Source organism: Taudactylus pleione, unplaced genomic scaffold (assembly GCF_031769625.1).
Source record: "Taudactylus pleione unplaced genomic scaffold, aTauple2 ptg000006l, whole genome shotgun sequence".
NCBI classification, from domain to species: domain Eukaryota; kingdom Metazoa; phylum Chordata; class Amphibia; order Anura; family Myobatrachidae; genus Taudactylus; species Taudactylus pleione.
The window spans coordinates 2195638-2210135 of NW_028284409.1; the positions used below are offsets into that span (position 1 = coordinate 2195638).

The window sequence follows — 14498 nt, forward strand, 5'->3', positions numbered from 1 at the left end:
ATGGCTGTTTCTCCCAGATACTGACTCAGTTGTTGCTTCCAGAATACCCTGCTGAGCACAGGTATAATGATGCACATAAGGCCACTAGAGCGGTGATAGAACGATTTTTTAGGCTACTGACATCTTGGTTACGCTGTCTGGACAGTTTGGGTGGCATTTTGTTGTACAGTCCATCTAAAATATCAAACATTGTGCTCAGTTCCTGTATCAATCTGACATCAGAGAGTGGGATTTATGTAAATATACAGTATATCTGTCATGTGGGTACTGTAGTAAAAAATAACCAATATATTTGATTACATCATTTAATTTTAAAATATTGTGTTTTTCTAATATTTGTTAAATAATAAACACAACATAAAAGATTGACAGTGACATTTGTCCCCGTGTCACATTTTTCGCAGAAGTCCATATACGTCTGTTCAGTGTCTATGCACAATTGGCATGTTGGACTCTGAAGAAATATATAATTTCAATATAGTTGTTAAACTAATTATTTTCTTGGATGTATATTAATCTGTAAGTATTAAATAGTGTAGAGCATAGTGATGAAAGACCACAAAATTTATCTTATTTGTCCACACTATACATATTAACCTAAAAAGAAGTAATCCAAGGAAGTTTTTAAAATGTTTATTTTTTGGATGTATATATATTTTTTTCAACTGTTTGACCACTGTACTCAATCAAATGTATAGGTGCCACATATCTTATTGGTCGTAGATTTGTAAATTTTAATGTAAAATGCCAAAAAAACACAATTTCAAATAATGTTATAAAAACTTATGAACATTTTTCTCAACACAGCCACCCCATAGAAGAGCCAATCCATGACTTTGTTTTTTGCTGTGATTTGCCAGAGCATTTTTGATGATGAGTAAACATGTTTTTCTTTTTTTTTTTTTACAAATGCATAGAAATAATATCCCAAACTATTATTCACATGTAAGTAAATGGGACATTTACAACATTTCAGAAAAAATATGCAAAAGCATAATTCGTACAATATATACATGTGTACACATAAAAAATTATGTTTGGTGTAATAAGAACCAACATTTTGTAACCGATAAACATTTGGTTTAATGTATATTATAAAATGATTAAGTATGTTAATTTATTCCATGCACATGACTACTACCAGAGGAGTGTCCTCTTTGTGGAGTAGCTGTAGAGTCTCTATTGCACAAACTGTGCCGTACAGGAGTCCCATTGGTGTGGTATGTAGGGTGGTACCCCCTAAATTGCTGACAACATCATCTGGTATTTTATTTATGATTTGTCTCCATAAATTGTTTAGGCTGTTATTTAAGCCCCTAGTACCATCATTTTAATTACAATTTGCTGATGTTTTAAATTAGCCTCCAGCATATGTAGCATGATGACATTTTTGATTGTTCTCCATCAAGTGCACAAATGTATCATGGCATCTGTTGTTGTCAGTGTGCATTTCTTCTAGCATGTTACCGACTCTTGTGACCTCTGTGTTTAAATGGCTGACATTTCTTGACATACGATCGGTATATCTTGTTTGTGTGCTTATTTCTTTTACTTGTTTTTGTAGATTTTCAAGCTGCTTGGTTTGGTGCTGGCCCTAGGTGTCCCAAAACCTTTCCTCAACAATTTGTTGTTCTGTTGGTGGTGGTGTTGGTGGTGGTGTGTGGCATGCTTGTGGTGTTGGCATGAATACTAGTGGAGTTGCACACAGCATCGATGATGTGGCAGGCTCACTGACAGCTGTGTAGGGTGAATGTGTCTTCTTCCATATTAGGTTGTGACCCTTCTGTCTGATGATCATCCTTGCTGTTGTCTTCCTGTGAGACTGCAGTTGAAAAATGTGTAAGTATAGTACATTTTTAAAGTAATATTTTATACATATTACATTCATAAGATTGAATAGTTACTGACAAATACTGTGCACATATATTGTCCACTATAAAAATAGTGTTTAAGTAATTTTTGGGCTTGATTTTGGAATGAATATTAATATTTAAAACAACATTATTTTTTATGTAGGGAGTAGAAAATTACTAAAAAGTTCAAACCTCATCATAAAATTTACATCACTTAAATGTTTAAACACATTGTACATCTTATTTATATTACACTGTATGTTCTGATAATGCACAACACAGTCATTTTAGAGTTGTGGAGTGCACATTGTTTGGTTCCAGGGATTCTTTTTTTAAACAAATTTAAATAACATTTTGAAAATCATTAGAAATTTGTTTGTACAGTGTTAAACCAACACAGTTCCTGCTTCCATACCTTTTCAACTTCTTTCATTATATAATGTATTTATTGTTTTGGTATATAAAAAAATGAGGTTCATTTTAATATGTAAAAATACATACAGGCCTTTAATAGTAATTTGATATTTTCTTGGATGCTTTGTAAGAAGTTGGGTTAATACAACCTTAACTTATATATTTTAACCCCATAAAGAAACTAACAGCAGTTTCACCACTATACTGAAAAAATGTTGCTTCCAAAGAATAAAATGTATTTACTCATTAAGGGTAAAATATATAATTGGTATGTTTGCTTTTTTTGTGTGTGCTGCAATGTATAATTGTGTATTTCAATGTGCTATAGACTCACCAATAGGCTGTGGTGAAGGCAGCTGCATGTTTTCAGTTGTCTCCAGGATCATGCTGGGTGGTGTACTGGCAACCACGGAAATCCTCTGAGTGGGTGGCATTGTAGCCGAAGATGGTCCTAAAAAGAATAATGTTTCATTTTTGCAATAGAGAACTTTCCTGGAAAACATTTTAAGTAGACATTGTTAAAATTTGTACCTGTGGCCTCTTCATCCCCCACAAAATGTTTTGCAACTGTGTGCCTTTCCTAATCATTTTTAATGTATAAAAAATTGTTGAAGGATTATAAACACCATCATAAGTATTAATATTAAACATTTGTATCAGCCTATCCCTGAGAAAAAATATTTTCAATAAAAAATGCAGGAACAAATTAAATACAGTTTCTGTGAAAAATGCTATAGTAGTAGTTTTCTCTCTGCATGTGAAGGTTACTGTGAATTATGTATTGTTACTCAACAGATCTGGTGGTTAGAGTGTGTGTAAATACTTTATTTTAGAATTGAAAAAGTGTAAATCAAATGACAGCAGCTTTAGAATCATTCAACACACAGTGGAGGAACATGATGAAGGGAACTAAACTTATTAATGTAGCAAAAAAGTGGATTTTGCATCCGCATGGGCATAACTGCACACGATAGGGTATTGGTATATACATGTAACTTTCCCTTTTAACTTGGTATGTATTGTAATGTTATTTGTGTATAGGAAATATAAAACCTTTGAAGATGGACATAAAGATTGTGAGAGAGGTTTAGGAGGTTCTGCTTTCCTGCGTTGGCCATAATTATGTCAAATTGTATATAGCAGGTCAGAAAGATGTCCATGGAAATTACATGACATCTGGCCAGACCCTGAAGTATTGCTTATACCAGTGACACACAGTCTTGAAATGTGTGTATTCCCACACCTAAGTCCATGGGCATGTTTATTGACACAAGTCTGTGATCCCAAACCTCTCAGCTTCACAAAGGGCTGAAGGTATAATAAAAGAACCCCTGCCCAAATGACCGGGAGACACTGGAGCTCCAGCTAGAGTTACAATACACTTCGAGCTGACAAAGGTTAAAATCACCCCAGGGAGGGGGGTGAGGGAGGGATGCTGGAAAAGCAGGCATAAAAATGTGATACACTGGTAGTTCAGGGTTCATTCTGAGAGAGGCTATCGATAGGTACAGATGAGTTCGCTAGTGGGACTGCCTTGTCCCAGAACCACTTAAATGGTGTGGTTTGTTTATTCCATTTTTATTTCTGAACTTGCAAATAATTGTGTGATTCCTTTTTTACCATTATTATATTCTTGTAACTTTTTGTAATTAAACTCTGAAGATATTCTTGAATTAAAACAGTAATTCAAGTTCTGGAACTGTTTTTATGACCCAAGGCCTCATATGGCTCATGTTACCCATTTTTGTAAGTATTGATAAATGTGTTTTCAGGTGGGAGCAGAAGCCTCCCTTATGCTTTAGCATTACAATTTCTTTCTGCTGGCGACAGTTACCTAGTTTATTTAATCACACGTGCTGAGGTAACCTGTAAATATCACGGGTGGCAATTCTCAGATTGGTGTATCTGGAGGGTCGGAACACAGGACCGTGACAATTAAGGCCAAAAGTGATTTGGATCTGCTAACCACCTTAAAATTCTACCTAAAAAATTCTACCTAAAAAATGTTGACAAAAAAAATATAAGCAGTGGGTATATAGGTGTGGTCAAACCACATGTGGCAACATGTATTGGTGGATTTAAACTATCAATACAAATTAACATATTGCAAACTTTATAAAGGAATAAGTTCTTTCACAATACCTAAAGAAGATCACATTGGGACAGGTTTTTTTGGTTATTGATTTTAAGCACAACACATGTGTGAGTGTGTCTACATCATTACAGTATACAATACAAACATTACTTTCTAATGGTAGTGGGATGCAAAAAACATTAAAGTACACACATTTATATGTTGGTTAAAGGAACTTAACCCTGCGTTTTGCACATATGGAAATGGTCATACATGATGCCTACAATATACTCAATACATTAGACATCACTGTAAAACACAGCACATACAAAATTATAATAGATGGCTTAGAAGCACACACACAGCCTCAAACAGAACCACTGACAAAACAATATGGCTAAAACATTGGACAATTATGAACCAAATGTATAATTACCAGCTTGCCTGGGCGCATTGGTGTCATGCACATGCGCTCCACTACCTTAGGAGGAATCAGCACCTTCAGTGACTCCTCATAGTCAAGATATTCTGCAACATAGGGAGAGCAACCACCTGTCCCCCTTGCAGACTTTGCCTCCTTCCCCATCTTCTTTTTCATATGGTGCTTGATTTCTGACAGGCGTTTCTTACAGACATCTGTGGTCTCACACACATGACCCCCAGCATTAACTGCCGCCACCACCTTTTGTCATATTGCATTCTAATTACGGGTTCTGACCCAAGCTCTCTCATGCCCAAAAAGCTGATGGTGATGCTTCATAACCTCTCTCACCATTGCCATGTTTTCACCAGAAGAAAATTTTACCAAGCATCCAGTCTTGGTCATGGTACGTGTCCTGGGTGCACCAGCACTACCCTCATCAGAAGACTGAGGATCCTAGACTACAACACCTTCCACCTCATTAACCTCTGACCCTGACATGTTATTAGAGAACAATTACAAAAAACACTGAAAATTCAAGACAAACAAACACACTCCAAAACTCCCAATACACTACAAACACACAGTCACACAAAGACTGACAAAGACTTTAAATTAAGTGAACAAAGACCACAAAATTAATCAGACTAATAAATAATAAGAGAACATAATGGACAAGACAACTTACACACACAATACAACACTCAGAAATCGCTTCAACACCAAATCCACCAACAACTCACCAAACTCCAACTACCTCTCCTTACTTCACTCAGTAAACCCACAAGGTATGGACAGTTTTGGGCATATTTCTAAGTCTGGAATTACACTCCCACATAGGACACTTTCCACCAATCAGAAATGTCTGAGTACGTGCACTCTCATATATACATGAATGCGGCTGCAAATAACAAAGATGGTCATCTACCAAAACAGCCATATTAGTGATTTCAGCAGAAAAATATGGTAAACTAATTTGGATACATGCACCATCGGAAAACACGGGAGCATACTAAGTTCCTGTATATATTTTTAAAAAACTCCTGTGTTTGCTCAATCCGATCCATGTTTAAACATGGTCAAACATGGGCAAAATACGATTCTTAGTAAGTTTACCATTGAGAATAAAAATACATCTATACATTATTTCCAAAAATGGTAATCTTTCCCAAACAAGATAAAGGGTGGGATGTACTAAGCATAAAAATGCAGGCAAAACTCAGAAAATGCTGTTTTTGGAGTTTTGGCCACATTTCCATATGTACCAAGTTCAAGAATGTGATACATTCCAGAGCTTGGACAAAATCTTTAGATGGCCTTACCCAATAAAAACCTATGGGCTTCTTATTGGGTTTCTTTTGAGAGGAATCTAATTGCATCCATCTCAGCGTCTCCTCTGTGGCGCATGCCATTCTGCGCATGCACAGAGGGACTTCTAGGTAATAAACCCAGAAGTCCCTCTAGCATCTAGCTTTCACAAAGGACAGCTCTTATCTGGAGAGCTGTCCTTTGTGACCTTAATCACATTTCTAAGTACATACTGGCATAATTAACATTAGTATGTACCCAATAAGTGGTGGCATGTACCACCATATGTGATGCTTTAAATATCCTGTCCTAAATCTCTCAGCAGCTTTACCACTGTTCCCTTCTGTTATGATTCTGCCTCTTTAAATATAACAATAGATCTACTTTTTTATTATTATTATTACATTTTATTTATAGGGTGCAACAAGTGGTCCACAGTGCCGTACATACAGTAAAGGGTACACAGAACATTACATTACATTACAATACAGTAACCAAAATATAAACAGAACACAAGTAACAATTAGCAACACTATACTCAGTACACAGTATACACGGTACAGCTCTGAAGGTGAAGGCTGTCATAGAAGTGCTAGAGAAGAAGGCTGTGAGACAGTGGCGAGGAGGACCCTGCTCCTAGGAGCTTACAATCTAGGGGAGAGGGGAGACAGACAGATGACATGAGGCATGAGTGTGTAGAGGGGGACTTGAGAGCAGGAAGTAAGAAAGGTAGAGATGGCTGAGGCGGGAGGGACAGAGACCTGGTAACATGGTTATGTGGTGGAAGGGTAAGCTTTGGTGAACAGGTGGGTTTTCAGTGCATGTTTGCAGCTCTGCAAGGTCAGGGAGAGCCTGATCAAGTGAGGAAGCTCATTCCAGTGGAGGGGGGCTGCACAGGCAAAATCTTGGACATGAGCATGAGATGAAGTAACCAGGGTGGAGGAGAGGTAACAGTCATTAGCAGACAGGAGTGAGTGGGAGGGAGTGTGTAAGGAGATGAGGTTGGAGATGTAGGGAGCAGTAGAGTTAGAGAGGGCCTTGTATGTGAAGGTGAGGAGTTTGAAGAGGATTCTGAAGGGGAATGGGAGCCAGTGAAGGTTTTGGCAGAGGGAAGCAGCAGAAGTGGAATGGCGGGAGAGGAAGATAAATCTAGCTGCAGCTATGAGAACAGACTGGCGGGGGGCAAGATGGCAATGTGGGAGGCCAGTAAGGAGAAGGTTGCAGTAGTCAAGCCGAGAAATGATTAATGAATGAATAATCAGTTTGGTAGCATTCTGGGAGAGGAAAGGCGTAATGCGAGTGATGTTGCATAGCTGGAACCGACAGGATTGTGCAGGAGATTGAATGTGGGGGGTGAAGAAGAGTGTGGAGTCAAGTATGACACCCAAACAGTGAAGTTGGGGGACAGGGGAGATGATGGTGTTGTCAACAGTGATAGTGAGATTGGATGGAGTTGAGAGTCTCTTAGGGGGAAATATGATGAGTTCGGTTTTGTCCATGTTGAGCTTCAGAGAGTGCTCGGACATCCAGGGAGAGATGGCAGAGAGGCAGCTGGATACCTGAGTTTGGACAGAAGGGGAGAGCTCCAGAAAGGAGAGGTATAGTTGCATGTCATCGGCAAAGAGGTGGTATTGGAGGCCGAAGGAGCTGATGAGTTCTCCTAGTGTAAAGGTGTACAGGGAGAAGAGCAGCGGGCCCAGGACAGAACCCTGCAGGACACCAATGGGAAGGGTGGAAGGGGGGAGGTGGAGCCAGAGGCAGACACAGAGAAGGAGCGGTTGGTGAGGTAAGAGGTGAACCAGGCATGGATGGTGCTAGAGATGCCAAAGGTCTGAAGGGTGCGGAGGAGGAGAGTATGATCCATGGTGTCGAAGGCTGCAGAGAGGTCCAGGAGGATGAACAGAGAAAAGTGGCCCATGGATTTCGCTGTAAGCAGGTCAGACTTTGGCCAGGGCAGTTTCAGTGGAGTGAAGTGGGCGAAAGCCAAATTGAAGAGGATCAAGGATGGAGTTGTCAGAGAGATAGCTGGTGATGTGGCTGTAGACAAGCTGCTCAAGTACTTTGGAGGCAAAAGGGAGAAGAGAAAATGGGGCGGTAATAGCCAGGTGAGGACGGGTCGAGATTGGGTTTTTTAAGAATAGGTGTGACAAGAGCATGTTTGAATGAGGAGGGAAAGATGCCGATGGAGAGAGATAAGTTGAAAAGGTGAGCAAGGTGGGAGCAGGCAGTGGAGGAAAGGAAGTATAGAAGGTGAGAAGGGAGGCAGTCAAGGGGGCAGGTGGAAGGGGGAGAGGACAAGATGAGGGAGTTGACCTCATTGCCCATGGTGGGGCTGAAGGAGCACAAGGTGGGATGGCCGGGACGTACAGATGGTGGGGGAGGCAGGGTTGCAGCAAAGAGATTAAAGGAAATTCTGTGATGAATTGCCTCAATTTTGGAAGAGAAGAAGGAGGCAAAGTCAAATGCAGTGAGGGAGGATGGGAGGGGTGGAGGGGGGGGACGAAGCAGAGTGTTGAAAGTACCAAAAAAACAGCGGGGATAGGAGGACTGAGAGGTGATGAGTGACTGGAAGAAAGATTGCTTGGCAAGGGAGAGGGCTGAGTTGTATGAAGAGACTACAAACTTGAATTGAAGGAAGTCTGCCAGAGAGCGAGATTTCCTCCAGAGGTGCTTGGCTGTGCGTGAGCACTTTTGGAGATACCAGGTCAGTTTGGAGTGCCAGGGTTGGGGATTGGACTGATGGAGGGGGGCAGAGGAGATGGGGCAACAGAGTCAAGTGCAGAAGTGAGGGTGATGTTGTAGAAGGAGGCTGCCTGATTAGGGCAGGCCATGGTTGATAGAGGAGAGAGGAGAGTATCAAGTGATGAGGACAGGACAAAAGGGTCAAGAGTCTCAAGATTGCATCTTGTGATGGTGGCTTTGGGTGAGGGGAGGAGTGGAGAAGTTGAGAAAAAGAAGGAAAGCAGATGGTGGTCAGAGAGTGGGAAGGGAGAGTTGGAGAAGTCAGTGAGAGTACACAGATGGGTGAAGACAAGGTCAAGGGAGTGGACCAGACAGTGGGTAGCGGTGGAGGTTCATTGAGAAAGTCCAAAGGAGGAGGAGAGGGCAAGAAAATTGGTGGATGCAGGATTAATGATGTCAATAAGATGTTAAAGTTACCAAGGATTATGGAGGGAAGGTTAGCAGAGAGGAAGTGGGGAAGCCAGGCAGCAAAGTTGTCAAGGAATTGGGTGGAGGAGCCTGGGGGACAGTAGATGACTGCAACATGGAGATGAATGGGAAAAAGAGATGGATAGAGTGTACCTCAAAGTTGGAGAAAGAAAGGGAGGGCTCAGGTGGGATAATGCTAAAGGTGCAGTTGGGGGATAAGAGGATGCCCACTCTGCTGCCTTGGCAGACTGGATACATACATAAAAATGCCTTTGTTTTCACTGGTGTTTGGTAATGAGGTTTCCTACCCGTGGACCACGGTATGAGAAACTGTGCTCTTGTATTATCCAGCCGGCTGGGGAGTTGAGAAAAACTCAGCACACACTGTGATGAATTCAACTCAACTCTGAGGTACATCCTCTTTGAGCTGCCTTTTATAAGTTCAAGAAAACTGCTGTGTTACAAGCATTTGCCAAAAATGGTCAACAGAAAACTATACATATAATTGGTTAACAGCACATAAGATGTGTCAGAGGGTCTTCACTCTGTCTTGTATTCATAGAGTCCAAACTTAGGGGTAAATTTACTAAAGTGAGAGTTTTTAGAAGTGAGTTTTAGAAGTGATGTTGCCCATAGCAACCAATCAGATTCTAGCTAAAATCTTCTAGAAGGTGCAAGTTAAATGATAAGTAGAATCTGATTGGTTGCTATGGGCAACATATCTTCTAAAACTCACTTCTAAAATCTCTCACTATAGTAAATTTACCCCCTAGTTTTCTATTTCTGGAGTTGCCAGCTGTTCCTCTGTATCAGCTGCTGTTACGATCTCATGATTTTTGTGTAAAGGGAAATAGCTTTGTACTGATGAATCTTATGCTTTATTAAACACCCTACAAATTATTATAGACCCTCACAATCCCCTCTTTTTATTAAAACATAATATCCCTCCCTTATTGGAGTCATGGCATTTCTATAGTAACTATATTACTTCCATAGTCACCCTAATGATGGTATGCAAGTAGATGCAAGCATAATTCATTACTAGAATACCAAGAATCCTGGCTCATCTTTCCCTAGAAAGAGGGGTTTCAGTACTACAGAAAACACATATCTTCTCAACTGTGATCAATGTAATTTTTTCACACTCTAACCACTTACACTTTTTCCACTCGGAAGTACACTTCTTCTGTGTGACAAAGAGAGTTCCTACCAGTGCAGATGCCTTATTTACCATTTTCCAAAAACTATAAGACAGATAGCAATTCCACAGAATGTGCAAAATTAATACAATAATTATAACTATTACTGGTTGATTGAGACCACTAAACATCCTATTGACTGAAGGTGAGTTATCTGTGATTATATTGTATTGTATTGTATTTTAGTTGTGTGGTTTCTACAACTGTCTGCATTTGTGCATGATGGGCAAAATAGTTTACTTTCTGCAAGTGGTGAGCAAGTTTTTTTGTATTATTAATGGCATTAATGATACTTTGGAGGTTAACTATAAGGTTATGGGGAGGTATCTTAGTCACCTGAAATTCAAACTGTACATCTTCTTGTCTCTTTGCATAGAACACATAAGTAGTGTTCTTCCACCTGAGGTGTGTAACGTTAAATAAGCATCCAGAAAAAGGATTTGGTAAATTATAGAGGGAAGTTGTATTCATATTATATGTGACTAGGCATACAACCTGAGGCTCTACCTATAAAAACATATCCACCTTTTTATCATGCAATTCCCAGTTGCATACACTGGTTGGATGTTCTAACTTACAAGGCTCATATAGCTGTGTTTGCTGAGGACATACTAATCCATCATCGGTATCAGTACATAGGGATAAGTCATGTGTCCTTTTACTGGTGTCTATGTGTGTACCTCTCATATGGGGAGTCCACAACTCAGTGCCTCTAGTAGTTGTCCACAAGATTAAAAACTTCAATCATCACCTGTCTCTGTGTGACATTGTAAATATGAACTACACTCGTGCAACAGTTGTCAGTATACAAAATCTTCTTGCCCTGAATTTGAATCCAAAACAAGGAAGATATATTAAACATCCTTCTGTATATTTGTTCGTTACCTGTCATTAACTGTGTTTGTGCTTTGACCTTTTATATATGTTGATGCATGGTTCTGAGGTAACATTCAGACCAATTTAACAGTTTTGAAACAGTTGTTGATAGGTAAAATGTGCTAAACAATGTGCTATTGAACACCTGTAAATATTCATTTCCCAAGATATACTGGCCTGTAATGCGGTAAATACTGTAGGCATCCATGTAGCTTGCATTGTACCTAATATTTTTATATATTCTCCTGCATTACTCATTTTGCTGGATAAAGTTTCTATATCTATACTTTTAAGTAACCATATACCTGTACCTGATGCTCTTAGCAATGTAGCATACCATTCTCTCTTCTGCATGTTATAGCATTTTGGATCTGGGGGGGAAAGAAATATTAAATCTTAATATAGTGGTTTGTCTTTTGGTACTCACATTTACACAAGTGGAGGGAACTTTAACTAGTGAGTCATTCCTTATAATGGGCTTATTATTTAAGATGTACATCCTTGTCATCATTACTGAATTATTTGGTAATTGCATGGCATTAGTGCAAACTAGCACTACACCTCTTTCTATAGTTGTTTGGCTTCCTAAGCATATACCAGGGTCTGTACTATTGACACACTGAATACCCTGTGTACACATTTTCATAATTCCCTTAAAACCCATAAACTAATCAATACAACACTTAATTTTTATTCCACTTATGATAGTAATATTATCATGCTCCCTCAGTACCCAATAGAGATGCCTTATATTATATTTTCCCAAACTTTTTATATATATTGAACCTCCTGACCAGGTTACATTAAATCTATGTAACAGGTAAGTCTGGTTACCATAGACTACCCTAGAGTACTCTATTTGTTCTCCTGTTGTCCCATGTGTGTGTGCCATACCGGTAGACTAAGTATAGCCAACACTATTACACAGAAAGGATTCATGATGGTTGTTCAATCTTGGCTATCAGTTTCTTGCAATGTGAGGTGTGTATCCACGTGCTTCCTCCAATTTTCACTGCTGTAGTCAACAGAACCTGATGTGGACCATCAAATCTTAGCTCAAGAGACTTTCTGACATGTCTCTTAGTGTATACCCAATCGCCCCGGTTCCAATGAATGTACACCAGGTACCAATTCTGGGTCTGGAAGGGAGGAGAAAACTAAAGAATGGATGTTATTCACTTGAGTACAAAGAGTAGCTACATAGTCTGTTAAATCTGCATAATTGTGCTGCAACTGTTGGGGGAAATAACACCCTGTCTTAGGAGGTCCTAAGAATAATATCTCATAAGGTGACAACTTATGTTTCTTACTGGGTGTGGTTCTTACTGAATATAAAGCTATGGGCAGACAGTCCACCCATGTCTTGCCTGTCTGTGCCATCATCTTTTGTATCTTTAGTTTGAGGGTACCATTAATTCTCTCTACATGCCCACTGACCGGAGGCCTATAAGGGGTGTGAAATGCTTTTTCAATGCCCATATCCTTCATAATATGCTGCATAATTTATTTTGTAAAGTGTGACCCTCTATCAGACTCTATAGTTTCTGGTATCCCATATCTGCAAATTATTACACTTATTAATTTCTTGGCTGTTGTTTTTGCAAGGGCTTTAGCAACTGGCCAAGCCTCTGGCCAATTAGAGAAGAGATCTGTACAGATGAGGGCGTACTCATATGTCCCCACCTTAGGCAACTGAATAAAGTCTATCTGCAGCCTCTGAAATGGGTATAATGGCTTTGGTGTATGCCTTTGTGGTACTTTTACTGTCTGTCCTGGATTGTGTTTCCCACACACTTGGCATGATGCTACATACACTGTAGCTGCTGCATTAAAGCCTATTGCTATCCAGTGCTGGAGCACCATGTTAACCATGGCCTCCTTTGAATTATGCACTGGACCATGAGCCATCTGGGTCATCACGGGACACAGAGCCCTTGGGAGGCACCACCTGGTGGCCTTAGCACAATATATATTAACACAAGCGGTTCCCTCATTTTCCCAGCCTTTGATTTTCTCATTCTCTTGTTTTTGAAACTGGTGTAATGTCTGTATGTCCATGTGGTCTTTCTTTGTGTCTGTTTCTATACCATAGATGGCTTGGATAGGTAACAGGGCAGCTTACTTAGCTGCAGCATCTGCTTTGGCATTCCCCTTGGCCTAGGCTGTTTTCTCCTTGGTGTGTGCTTGCACCTTTAAAATGGCTACTCTATTTGGAAGATGTAAGTCTGCAAACAATGATCTAATGAGCTCAGCATGCTTAATGGGTTTACCAGCCGAGCCTATAAAATCTCTACTGTTCCAAATAGGCCCAAAATCATGGGCCACACCCCAGGTGTACCTGGAGTCAGTGTAAATGTTTGCTGTCTGATTTTCAGCCATTGTACATGCCTCAGCAAGTGCCCTCAACTCTGCTTCCTGTGCTAAGCAGGAAGGTGGGAGTGGTTGCTGAATCAATACCTCACCTAAGGTAGTGACTGCATACCCTGTTCTTGGGGACCCTTCATGTTAATATCTAGAGCCATCTACAAACAATTCTCAGTTTGGATTAGATAAGGGAACATCTTTCACATTCTCTTTTTTCTTCATTTCCATTTTCATAAGTTCAAGACAATCATGTTCACAATAATTTGATTTGTATTATTATCTAACTGTATTTGCAGTACATTATCCCCCACATAATCCTCACTGTTGTGTTCCTTATTGCCATTACCTGATATTTTGTCAACAGGTGTATGTATGCCTCCCTCACTATTCACCTCTTTGGAATCCTGCATTGGAAGCAATGTAGCAAGATTCAACACTGTGCACCTCTTAATGGTCACATTGGTAGGGCTTAATAGGGCTACCTCATACTTGGTTAACATGGCTGCAGAAAGATGCTTAGATGTGGCCTGTTTAAGTATTTAAGTTACTAAGTTGCGAACCTGTGTTATCAATGAGTGGTCCAGCACTAAATCTGCTGCCTTGTCTTAAAGCATAGCTACAGCTGCAGCAGCTACTACTCTTATACAAGAGGGTGCTCCTTTGATTATAATATCAAGCTGCACTAATAATATGCCAAGGGCCTTTGTTTACTACCATGTTCCTGCACTAATACCCCTTGAGCATGTCCTTGTGTTTCATGACAGAATAGCATAAAAGGTCTATCATATCTGGGTAATCCTAGGGCAGGTGCTTGTGTAACTCCAGGTTTTATCTGCATA

General features: G+C 39.9%; 1 pseudogene; it reads left to right on the forward strand.

Moving 5' to 3' along the window:
• The first annotated feature begins 5432 nt into the window (after window positions 1-5432).
• The window catches only part of LOC148543025 (uncharacterized), a 36255-nt pseudogene continuing 27189 nt past the window's right edge, over window positions 5433-14498 (forward strand).